This window comes from Chiloscyllium plagiosum, unplaced genomic scaffold (genome assembly GCF_037043375.1).
Source record: "Chiloscyllium plagiosum isolate Xiang-an unplaced genomic scaffold, Cpla_swu_hap1 HiC_scaffold_27, whole genome shotgun sequence".
Lineage (NCBI taxonomy): Eukaryota > Metazoa > Chordata > Chondrichthyes > Orectolobiformes > Hemiscylliidae > Chiloscyllium > Chiloscyllium plagiosum.
This window is the reverse complement of record NW_028270165.1, coordinates 9256912-9270335: the sequence shown is the minus strand read 5'-3', so window position 1 is coordinate 9270335 and position 13424 is coordinate 9256912.

Below are 13424 nucleotides of genomic sequence, written 5' to 3'. Positions count from 1 at the left end.
GTGGAGGGCTGCGCGTTCCGAGGGTGAGAGGGGTGGGGGAGTTCAGGTGGCGGTTAATATCGCGGCGGCAGTTGGCTATGAAGAGGTCGAGGGCAGGTAGGAGGCCAGCACGGGGTGTCCAGGTGGATGGGGTGTGTTGGAGGCGTGAGAAGGGGTCGTCAGAGGGTGGGCGAGAGTCTTGGTTGAAGAAGTAGGCGCGGAGGCGAAGGCGGCGGAAGAATTGTTCGATGTCACGCCGTGTGTTGAACTCATTAATCCGAGAGCGTCGGGGAATGAAGGTGAGGCCACTGCTGAGGACTGATCCTGTGAGCATGTTCGGGTGTGCGTATATGAGAGAGGTATGAATAAAAGCAAGGGATTGTATTTTACTAAAACGAGGAAGGACAGGACTTGTATAGTTAAAACAGAGACCTGGGAGGGTTCAGATACATAGTTATGCAACCTGCAAAGAACTGGTAGACTGGATGGTTAAGAAGGCATTTAGCACCATTGCTACCCAGACCCACCCCCTTACTTCATATTTCTCATAGCTAATCCACCCTACCTTGCATATCCTGAACAATAAGGGTAAATTAGCATGGCCAATCCAGCCTAACCGGCACTCTAATCTAAAAACAATACCTTCTCAAGAATGTAATTTAAATGCACAACATTTCTAAGAAAAATGTCCACCTGACTCAACACTGGGACCCAGACAGAATTCACACCTATTGTTAGAAAAGCTGTGCATTTGAATGATTTTCTTGAGAAGGTAATTAAAAACAAGTTCTGGAATTAACATGCCAAAGAGCAGAAACCTATTCTAAAAGATGAAAGATTTAATCTAAAATTGTTTAATATATCACATCTCCATGACACTGGACTCCTTTGGCTATAAATGCCATGATCATGATCTCATTCTCCACAACCAACCTGATAAAAGAGCGGTGCTCCAAACGTTAAAGTTTCAATAAATCTGTTGGTTTATAACCTGGTGTTGTGAGATTTTTAACTTTGATAAGGAAACACATGTTGTGGGATTGGTAACAGTTGTTATTTTGTGATCTGTTCCTCCTGAAATTTCTCCTCTGCGCAGGCACGGGTGAACAGTCTGTTTTTGTGCTTTGTGCGAGATCAGGCTGGCAGCTTTTAAATCCTTATGTTTAGCAGCAAAAGAAAACTGTAGGTCAGCAATCGTATTTCGAGAATGGTACTTCCAGCTCTGGTAGTCCTGTTGGGTCACCAGAGAGGGAGGGAGAGAAGATGTCACATCTAAAAAGCAAACCGAAAAGTTGTTTTGTTTGTTCCGTCAGTTGAGTTGGTTCTGCACTCCGATGAGACTGGAAACTGATTTTAATGGATCAGAATTGAACACTACAATGGAACACCTTAAATTTCAAGAATGGTGAAAGGGCAAATCAAACTGTAACCTTGAAGAGAGATGCTTCCATTTCTAACCTTGGGTGATCCAAATGAGACATTGTTACTGATCACTCCATTTCAGAGTGCTGCTCTTTCATCAGCTGGTCGTGGACAGTAAGGTCATGATCACAGAATTTATAGCCAAAGGAGTCCACGGTCATGGAGATGTCCTTCACTAAACAATTTTAGATTAAATCTTTCATATTTTAGAATGGGCTTCTGTTCTTTGGTACGTTAATCCCAGAATTTGTTTCAAATTACCTTCAAGAATGTCATTTAAATGCAGAGCTTTTCGAATAACAATGTCAGTCTGACTCGATATTGGGACACAGACAGAATTCACACCTATTGTTAGAAAAGCTCTACGTTTAAATGACATTCTGAAATGGCTGATCTTTAACATTGAGAATAGTTACATTGATATATTCAGAAACTTTGTTAAAGTCTGAAAGCATGTTCACTTTTTGAAAAGAGCTGCTGAAATCTTTCTGAAACTTGCATTGAAACGTGCGTAGTTAGGCCACAGCCCAAGACAGGCTGTAAAGGATGAATGGCCTAATCCTAGTTTTGAGAAATTGATTCTGACGATGTAGAAATAGAGTCGTAGAGTTGTAGAGCACAGAAGCAAACCCTTCAGTCCAGACAACCAAATATCCTAAATTAATCTAGTGACCCATTTGCCAGCATTTGGTGCATAGCCCTCTGATTCTTTTCTATTCATGTCTCCAACCAGATGCATTTTTTTCTTCTTCAGCTAATTGAAGCTGGAGAAGCCTGAAATCTTTAAAGGATTTCCTGAAAAAAGCTTTTATTCAAGATTTGGCTCAGTGGAGGATTTTCTAAAGCTTTGCTATTGTAGTTTTCAATTTGTCAAAACAACTTTTCAGTTGTTGTTGTCCAAGGCAGAGTAAATATTCATTTAAGATATAATTGAGATATATACATTCTTTACAATATTTTTCCATCATTACCAGTGATTGTCCATCATTTAGTACATTGAGCATCATCTTTTTGTGATTCAAATCATATCTGTTGAAGTGAATTCTGCAAGATACTTTTGTATTTTATCTAACTTTGCTTTGTGTTAAAGATTTCCTTTGTGACATTTTAATTAAAATATCTCAATGAATAATAATGAAACAGCTAATTTATTCTGAAATTATTTCAATTAGTTGGTCGATTGCCAAATAATAGCTGCATAACTGTTGTAAATATTGACACCCAGGAAAGCTATTTTGTTTAATATATTTCCTTTGTAAAGATTTTATAAAATGAATGTATTTTCATATGAAATAAAATTTGCAGTGTTTTATTAAATGGTTGAAAGTAACTTTGCACTTAATTGCTCCATTTGGGATTAAACAGATTATTTTTATCAAAATCATATTCACAATTTATGGTGAGTGTATTAACAAACAAATGTTGCCATTTGCCATTGAATTGCCTCAAACACAATTTGAAATTCTTGAATGAGTTGAATAAGGGGTACACTGTGAATATTTATTGCGCATTTCTGAAATTCTCTGCACTGCCATTGCATTTGGTTAAACAAGATATGTAACCCTCCTCATAACTTTTGTATTTCTTTGATATTTCATTTGCTATTGCTATTGCCCAAATAACTTCATCAAATGCCAAAACGTTTTTAAGCTCTGAATTTTCGGTCTGGTAATGTCATTCAGTTGTGAACAATCTGAAGATTAATTTCAATACATATGAGAATGTCAAAGAGATTGTGATAATAGAAAGTCAACATGTAGAATTGCCAATGAAACGTAAACCAAGGCTGCTTTTAATTTGGTACAGACTAAATCGCAGTCAAAATAATAAGAATAAGTAGAAATAACGGCATTGTGCACAAACTGTTTGTAGTGAGTTCAGAATTTTTCTGATCATTTAATTCTGACACCTGCAGTGGTGGCAGCACCATGATCTGTTTTATTTGTTCATGAAATGTGAGCAGCACTGGCAGAGCCAGTATTTTCCATCATCCCTTCTTTCCCTTGAAAGCTTGACGACTAAGCACACAGATGTGAATATTGGGTGAAGACACAATGAGGTTGAGTTGCAAGGCCTACTGTGGCATAACAAATTGTACTGGCTTACACTGCATCCTGACAAGACAGATTTTTGGGAGGAGAACAAAAATTGGAATTCCTACTTAAATATTGATGCTCCCATTTATATCTCTCAAAAAGATATTGTTTGCTCCATAAATTTGTAATGGCTCTTTTGTTGAATTATTTTCCTGCATCCGCATATATCTGGAATCATTTTCTTTTCAAGAATTTTGTATTAACGTTTGCCACTTACTGCTGCCATCATCCCTTCAAGATCATTCCAAATCGTAATAACTTGCTTATTTTCTTAAAAATTAAATCTTATCCCCCCGCCCCTTCTCCCCCGCGCCCCAGCCCAAATCCCTTTTCTTATAAAGTGGCTGCACTATTTCGAACATGGTCACGCTTTCTAAATATTACCATGTACTTTTAATTATGAGAATTCAATGTGTCTTTTTAAATATAAAAATGCCCCTTCAAATATAGTTATGCCCTTTAAATGTGTTATGTTCCTCTAAGCGCAATCTTGTCCCTCGATAATGTATCTTTACCCCTTTAGATATGACTGTCTCTTAAAGCATCATTTCTACTTATAAATAGGGCAACGTCTCTTCGAAATGTAGATTAATTTAGATATGACTGCGTCATTTTGCATATTAAGATATCCCTTTGAATGTGCCTACATCCCTTTGAATGTAATTTTGTCCATTTCGATTTATTTGCAGAAATAGTCCATTAAATGTCCATGTCCCTTTTAAAATGCAGATTTCCTGCTTCAGGTAGCAGTTGTAGCGCGAGGTGGCTGTGGCTTGGTGACGGTGAGGCTCCCCCGGCCCCGCCCATCCCCCGGCCCGGCCCCGCCCATATGCAAGCAGACGTCACGCGGGGGCGAAGGCGGTTGGGAGGAGAAGGCGCTCGAGCGGGGAAGCGGCGGGAGGGCGGCCGTTAGGAAAATGGCGCCGTGCGGCCCGGGGCAGACACCCGTCACTGGGCACCGCCGCCTTCCTGGCGCAGCTGCTGTGTCACGGCCACACCGGCCGGCTGTACAGCAGGCAGGAGCCGGTGAGCATTCTGGAGGCGGATGTTCCTCCGTCATTGAAGGGGCAGGACCTGTTGAGAATGGTTAGTGAAGTGTGTGGTGTACCGAGCCTCATTAACATGGATATAGTTTATAATTTGTCAAAGTATACATTTTTATTATTTAGAATGGTAGAGATGTACAGCACGGAAACAGACCCTTCGGTCCAACCCGTCCATGCCAACCAGATATCCTAAATTAATCCAGTCCCACTTGCCAGCACTTGGCTCATGCCTCTAAGCCCTTCCTATACGTATACCCATCCAGAGACCTTTTAAGTGCTTTAATTGTAGCAGCCTCCACCACTTCCTCTGGCAGCTCATTCCATTCACGCACCACCCTCTGCATGGAAACGTTGCCCCTTAAATACCTTTTATATCTTTCTGCTCTCACCCTGAACCTAGGCCCTCTAGTGCAGACCTTCACCCCCTACACTAGGGAAAAGACATAAGAAAGTTGAGCAGCCAGACAAGACGGAAAAGCCACAAAATATCGAGCCAGATGGGGAAAAAAGTTGTGGTTCTACCTTTTTTTTCCTCCTATTGGCATTTGGACACTTCACAATCTGTCAATAATGCCAGCATCACCACTGAGCATATTGCATACGTTCCTCTGTGTCAACAAGCATTGCGCATGTTCCTTGCTTTGGGTGTCACCCTTGTTCAGGACTGGGGGTGGGTGTTGGAAGAGCTGCAGAACAAGGGTGTGCTGGGAGCAGGGTGGTGAATTGGGGATAGGTGGAGACAAGTAGAGGCTACAAACTGATTGGTCACTGGGAGGAAGGAATCTGGTTGGGGGCAGGGAGGGATGGGGAGGACCCTGGGAAGGGATTTGAGGAGTGGGAAAGGAGGTTATTTGAAATTGGAGAACTCAATGTTGAGTCCTCCAGGCTGTAGGCTGCCCAGGTGGAAGATGTTGTGGTGTTCCTCCAATTTGTAGTTTGGTTTGTTGTGGCAATGGAGGCGGCCTAAGATGGTCATGTCAGAAATGGAGTGGGAAGGGGAATTAAAATGGGTGGTGATTGGGAGGTCCGGTCGGCCTATGCAGACCCAGCTGTGATGCTCGGCGAACCGTTCCCCACGTTTACCCTCTGTCTCCCGAAGACCACAATTGGCAAACACATGGCAAATACAGTACCCCAATGTGAAGTTAGAGCCTTTGCTGTGTTTAAAAAAAAAAGCAGAAAAGAGATGCATTGTTTAAATGGTGACATATTGGGATATGGAGAAAGTGAGGACAGCAGATGCTGGAGATCAGAGTCAAAGTGTGGTGCTGGAAATGCTCAGTCAACATTCGATGAGCAGGAGAGTTGACACTTCAGGCACGGGCCCTTCATCAGGAATGACGTGTGGATGTACAAAGGGGCCTCAGCGTCCTTCTACAACAGTCAATGCCAGTTGTCAGGTGCAGCGAGCAATGCAAGTGGCATATTAGCAAGTGGAAATGAGTTCAGAAGTGGGGATGCCTGTCTGCAGTTAGGGGATCATTGAATATATTCAAGGCGGAGTTCATTTGATTTTTGAACAAGAGGAGGATGTTTATGGGAGAAGATGAGAAAATGGCTTTTAAGTCCAGTACAGAACAGTTAGAGTCATACAGCATAGAAACAGACCCTTCAGTCCGACTAATCCATGCTGACTGTGTTCTCAAACTGAACTAGTCACACCTGCCTGTGTTTGGCCCATATCCCTCTGAACCTTTCCTATTCATGTACTTATCCAAATGTCTTTTAAATGTTGTTACTGTACCTGCATCCACCACTGTGTTGGGATGTTCATTCCACACACAAACCAATCTTTTTAAAAAAAAATGCTGCCCCTGAAGTCTTTTTAAAATCTTTCTCCTCTCACCTTCAAAGTTTGCTCTCGAATCTTAAAATCCCCGCCCGTGGGGAATGACACCTACCATTCAACTCATCTACCCCCCTCATGATTTTATAAATCTCTAAGGTTACCTCTCAACCTCCTGTGCTCCAGTGAGAAAAGTCCCAGCCTATCCACCTAGATGTAGGTAGATTAATATTCAGTTATGTATGGGACTTTGGTGGAAAGTGGGAATTCACTGCACTGTAGGGATGAAACCCTACCCTATCCAGATATTTCTGCTGGTGGATGAGACTAAGCCACATAATTTGGAGGACTGGATTTCGGACAGAGATGAGGAGGAACTATTTTTCCTGGATAGTAGTCAATCTATGGAATTCTCTGCCCAAGGAAGCAGTAGCGACAGCCTCATTAAGTATATTGAAGACACAGTTGGTTAGGTTTTTGCAGGTAGGTTAATTAAGGATAGTTTGGATAATGCAGGGAGGAGGATCTGAGACGATAGACAGTTTTACCATTATTTTAATGAATGGCGGAGCAGGCTGGATGGACCAAATGGCCTATTCCTGCTTCTATTACTATGAAACAATAACCCTGCATTTCCCATGGCTATCCCACCTAACCTGCACATCCCTGGACATGATGAGCAATTTTGCCTGGTCAATCCAAATCAAGGCTGGTGAGCAATGTAGTGATGTGGGAAATGAACATCAGAGAATGATAGAAAGGGAAAAGGAGAGTAAATATACCAGCAATCAAAACTGGATTCTGAAGATCACAAAAATGGAAACAAAAAGTGGTGTTTCTGCATGTGTGCTGCACTGTAACAAAAGTAAATGAATTGTCTGCACACATTGACGAGAATAATTATGATCTGAGACTCCTTACAGAAACATGGCTTCAGGATGACAAGGATTGGATCCTGAATATCGAGGGGGTAGTCAAATGGGAAGCTAGGTAAAGGTAGAGGGTTGCCACTGCTAATCAAAGCACTGACCACAGGGTAGTCTGGTATCTGCTCTGATTTCAGGTCCTCATTTCTCTGTCCTCTGATCTCCCTGTTCCCAGAGAATAAGATGTCAGTCTGTTCTTAGCTCTACTGGATTTCTGCTGAAGCTTTGATGCCCACCCCCTCTTTTTACACCTTCTGGAACAATAAAATATTCAGTCAGTCAATCAAAGCCCAATGCACAATCTCCCAGTCTCCCAACCAACCAGACACAAAAGTGGAATCATAGCAGAGAATCAAACAAGAAAAATGAAACAACATGAGAAATAAATAGGTGCTCGTGCTTAATGTCTGTTCATTCGGAAGCAAACCAGAAGTAGGACTCTCCCAGGATTCTGATTGTGCCCAACTTGAGGATCCTCTCACCCTTACATCGAACTGTTAGTACCCAGCTATGATTTACAATATTTACACCAGAAATGAAGCATCTTATCAAATAGAGATAGACACGTACAGCACGGAAGTAGACTTTCTCTCTCTCACGCGCGCGTACACACAAGTCCATGGGGGTGAATTTTTATTTGCAGATACATTCTATTTTGCTTAAAGATGCACAATCTGCAGACAGTCAATACATATAATATTTTGTAAATTTGACTTTGGAAATAGAACAAGGTTTGGACTCTGACCTCATACATTTAATGCTTTGTCTGAGCTGAGATGTCATCTTTGTTACAAAACCTTAAGTTATGTTGAGAAGTGCCTTACAGGAAGTTGGAGATTTACATTTACATATTAATGATGCCTGCAACCCATTTGAAAAGATGGAAGACTTAACAATCCAGGTTTATTCAAACAATAATTTCAGTGGCAGGACACTGCAATGTTTTTCCATAAATTCTGTCCCTTATGATCTTATTCTCCACAACCACCTGATGAAAGAGTTTCGTGCCGAAAGCCAGTGCTTCCAAATAGTTTGGTGTTATGTGATTTTTTTTTTACTCCTGTTTATTTTTTCTTACTCCGTTTTTTTTAAACCCCCCCACTGCCGCCTAACCGCGGTAGTGCTTTTTTTTTCCCTACCACCCATGGTGTGTGTGTGCAGGTGTGAGACACAGTGAGAGACACAAAGTGAATGAATCTTTATTCAATTTCCACCACCAGGAAGATAGGAAAACACCCAAGTGGCCAGTGACAAGCACTGCCCTTCACATCAAAGGGCAGCGCTGTGTGATCAAAACAGTGAAGGGGAGGGTAGGGACTAAATCAAAACAGAGTTAGAGGGGGAAATAATGCGCCCACCTCTCCCTGAACAACTCCAGGGTGTTGGTGGACACCGCGTGCTCCTTTTCCAAGAACAACCGGGCTCTAACGTAACCGCGGAAGAGGGGCAGGCAGTCGGCCCTAACGACCCCCACCACGGCCCGCTGCCTGGACCTGTTGATGGCCAGTTTGGCCAGGCCCAGGAGCAGACCCACGAGGAGGTCTTCAGACCTGCCCTCCCTCCTCCGTACCGGGTGCCCGAAGATCAGGAGCGTGGGACTGAAGTGCCACCAAAAGCAGAGGAGGAGGTTTTTAAGAAAATCAAAAAGGGAGTGCAAACGCCCACACCCAATATATTATGTGATTTTTAACTTTGTCCAGGTTAGGATGGATTGGCCATACTCAAATTACCCATAGTGCCCAGGGATGTCCAGGTTAGGTGCATCAGTCAGGGGTGAATGTAGAGAAATGGAGGTAGGTGGGTTACTTTCTGGAGGGTCAGGTGGACTTGTTGGGTCGAGTAACCTGCTTCCACACTGTGGGGATTCTCTGGAGAGAAGAGATTTCTGCAAACTATGCAGGGCAGCACAGGTGTCTCCATGTGAGTTTGTGCGTGAGTGTGTTTTTGCATGCGTGCTTGCTTGGTGAAGTGAGTGTTATGGAGTATCAGCCTGTGCGAGGGTGAGTATTGGGGATGTGTGCATGTGTCAGAGAATATGTGTATGTGTCAGAGAGTATGTGCATAAGAGAGGTGTGGATAAAAGCCAGAGGTTGCATTTTGCTAAAACAAGGAAGGGCAAGAGGGTCTGCAGAGGCTGACCAGATGTCCCAGTCACCACCTATTTTAATTCCTGTTCCCTCTCCCTTTCTGACATGACCAGCTTTGGCCTCCTTCATTACCACAACGATCCAATCCACAAATTGGAGAAACAACACCTCATCTTCCACCTGGAGTTGTCTAATTTCTCCCCTCCCATCCCCAACTCCCTTCACGGCCTCTGCCCCTCCCATTCATTCTTCCCTGCCACCAACCAGATTCCTTTCTCCCATCGACCATCAGGTTGTACCCTCTGTTCACCAATCCCCACTTCAACACCTTGACCCCAGCACTCCTTTATCTGCATCTTGTTCTACACCCATCCCGCATCCGGAAGAAGGATTACACCTGAAACGTCGACCTCTCCACCACCTGATGCTGCCTGGCTTGCTGTGTTCTTCCAGCCTCCTGAATGTCTATATTGTCAATAGAGACACAGACCTGGACCAACTGTTCCAGAGTCTGTTCCCTCCCTGGATTCACTCCCTTTCCATTCAGTTGCTGCAAGTCAACAATTGAACCCCAGAATGAAAAAATAAATTGAAAAAGTGGGTGAGAAAAGAGAGTATTGTACTCACAGATGTTGGACAGAGGAAGAAAGTTGCAGTCTGGGGTGAAGCTCAATCTTCATTCAGAGAGAGGAGCAGCATCTGTAATCAAATAGACAGAGTCATAGATGTACAGCATAGAAACAGACCCTTCACTCGAACCTGTCCATGTGGAGCAGATATCCTAACCCAATCTAGTCCCACTTGCCAGCACCTGACCCATATCCCTCCAAACCCTTCCTATTCATAAACCCATCCAGATGCCTTTTAAATGTTGCAATTGTACGAGTGTCCACCACTTTCTCTGGCAGCTTACTCCTTAAATGCACCACACTCTGCGTGGAAAAAATGCCCCTCAGAACTCATATCTTTCCCCTCTCACTGAAAACCTATGTCTCTAGTCCCCCCTCCCCCCGCCACTGACTCCAGGGAAACGACCTTGTCTATTTATCCTCAGCCTCTGACCCTCCAGAGAAAATATCCCTGGCTTACTCAGCCTCTCCTTGTAGCTGAAACCCTCCAACTCTGGCAACAGCCTTGTAAATCTTTTCTGATCCTTTTCAAAGTTTCACAACATCTTTCCGATAGAAAGGAGACAAGAAATGGATGTAGCATTCCAAATGTGGCTTAACCAATGTCCAGCACAGCCACAACGTGACCTCCCATACTCAATGCTGTGACCAATAACAGAAAGCATACCAAACACTGCCTTCACTATTCTGTCAACCCGAGACTCCATTTTCAATGAAGTATGAACCTGCTCTCCAAGGTCTCTTTATTCTGCAACACTCCCCAGTCAGTCCTGCCTGGATTGCTTGACCAAAATGTATTTCTCTAAATTAAACTCCATCTCCCATTGGCCTATCTGATCAATTCTAATTTATAGTGAACTCTTTTTCTCTCATTCTGCAGAACCTGAAAGTCTCCATTCCTTCATACCCTCCCTTGATGCTGCCTGACCTGTTGTGCTTTTCCAACACCACACTCTCTACTCTGATCTTCAGCATCTGCAGGAGTCATTTCAGCAACATTTCCAGAGTCTGCCCCTCGCCCCCCCCCCCCACCCGATTCACTCTCTTCCATTTCAGTTGGTGCAAGTCAACAACTGAAGCCCCGAATGAAAAATAAATGGAAAAAGAGGGTGAAAAAAGAGTGCCATACTCTCAGATGTTGGACAAAGGAAGGAAGTTAGTCTGGGGTGAAGCTCAATCTTCATTTAGAGAGAGAGGAACAGCAGCAGCTTCAGAAGGACATGGCCCACCTTCCACATTCAGACAGTAGAGGGGTTCTGATTGGCAGAAGGATAAGTTTCCTTCCAGTCCGCCAATGCTCTCCATTGGTCCATGAAGGTCGCGAGCCGTTTCTGGGGACAGAGATGAGCATGCAGTTTTTGCTGACACCAGCTAACCCGCACAGACCTTGCTGACACCGAGGAGCATGTGCAGTATGCTCTGGAGATGCTGCTGTTACTGACAGATTTTAATTGGTCAAATGCTAATAGGGAAAAAAGAGTAGAGCCACAATTGTGTTCTCCTGTAGCTTGACATAACCGTACACGCTCGTCGCTATTTTTGCTATTTGTCTTACCAACACCACTCATGATTTTCTGAGTCTCAATAAGGTCACCCCTCAACCTCCTGCACTCCACTGAAAAAAGTCCCAGTCTCTCCTTATAACTCAATCCCTCCAGTCCTGGCAACATCCTGGAAAATGTTTTCCAAACCCCCTCCAATAGTATTCTTCCTATTACAGGGCGACCCGAACTGTACTCAGTACTCAAAGTGGCTTCACCAATATCCTGGACATCCTCAACATGATGTCCCAAATCCTATCTCAACGGTGTGAACAATGAAGGCAATGCTGCTCAATGCCTTCTTAACCATCCTGTGTCCCAGCAATGCACCTTTCAAGAACAATGTACCTGAAAGCCACCATGTCTCTCTGTTCTACAACACCAGTGCCCTACCATTACCTGTACAAGTCCTGCCCTTGTTTTAGCAAAATGCAACCCCTCGCTTTTATCCACAACTCTGTCATAAACATGCTGTCTCTCAAACACACACACATATGCACCACTCACCCCAACCAAAATACTCACCCTCTTACAGACTTAAACTCCAATCACACTCACACTTTACCAAGCATGCACACACGCAAACACAAGCACTCACACACAGATAATAGTCTATGGGGTGAATTTGCATTTGCAGATACATTCAATTTTGCTCAAAAAGTGCACAATCTGCAGGCAGTTAATCCATATAATATTTTATAAATTCCTACTTTGGAAATAGAACCAGTCTGATTCAGGCAAGAGTGGGATACAGACAGACTTGAACCTCACACCTTTTATGCATTATATGAGCTGAGATGTCACCTATTTTTATAAAACCTTTATAAAACATTTGAGAATGGGGACTTAAAAGTAGTCCTGGGGTTTATATATGAATGAACTGAAACCTGCAACCCATTCTAAAAGATGAAAGACTTACTATCATTCTAGGTTTGTTCAATTTCTCCCATCAGTCCCATCACTGTGATCTTTTGCTATAAATTGTGTCTTATGATCCTGTTCTACAGCTACCCGATGAAGAGCAGCGGTATGAAAGCTAGTGCTTCCAACTAAATCTATTGGACTATAATTGGTGTTGTGTTTTTAACTTTGTCTACCCCAATCCAACACTGGCTCCTCCACATAATTTCTAGTGGAGATAGCACCGGGAGGTATGGGCTGTCTGTGAACATTACGATGCCGATGAAATGACGCAGTAACCGCACTCCTGAAAAATTGACAATTTCAAATGATATGAGCTAGTCATTCACTGCTCTATCTGATACATGACATTGGAAACTTAGTGCAGGAGGCTGAAAGAAATGAGCAGCTTTAGCACAAAAACCTCTTGGAGGTCAAAGCTTTCAACTGTACCATTCAAAATCAGAGACAATTACACAGTGGTGAACTTAGCCCAGACAATCACAAAGGTCAACCTCCCATCTATATAATCCATCTATCAGGCCCACTGTCAAGGAAAGGCCGCCAGCATTCTCAAAGACCCATCACAGCCTGGCAATGTTTTTCTTCAACCTCTACCATCGGGGTGGATAGTACAGAAACCTGAACACATGCACCAGCCGGTTTTGAAACAGTTCCTACCACACTGTCGTTAGAATACTGAATGGACTCTCAAACTCTTAACATTCACCTGGACCTGTGTTTTTGTTTTTGCAGCTGTTTATTTATTATTTACATATCTTTGCTGCTTAACTCTGATCTGCCTGTACTGCTCACAAGACAAAGCTTTTCACTGTATCACGGCGCACGTGACAATAAATCAATTCAATGAGAGTCTGAACCCTTCAGTAAATTCAGGTAACCTTTACTGCGACCCAACTTTGTTACAACTGCAGATCCCCCCAGCAAAAAGGTGTTGATAATGTAGCTTTTTCTTTTAAACAGCTCAAGGCCCAAGTGCTCACACTCCTCC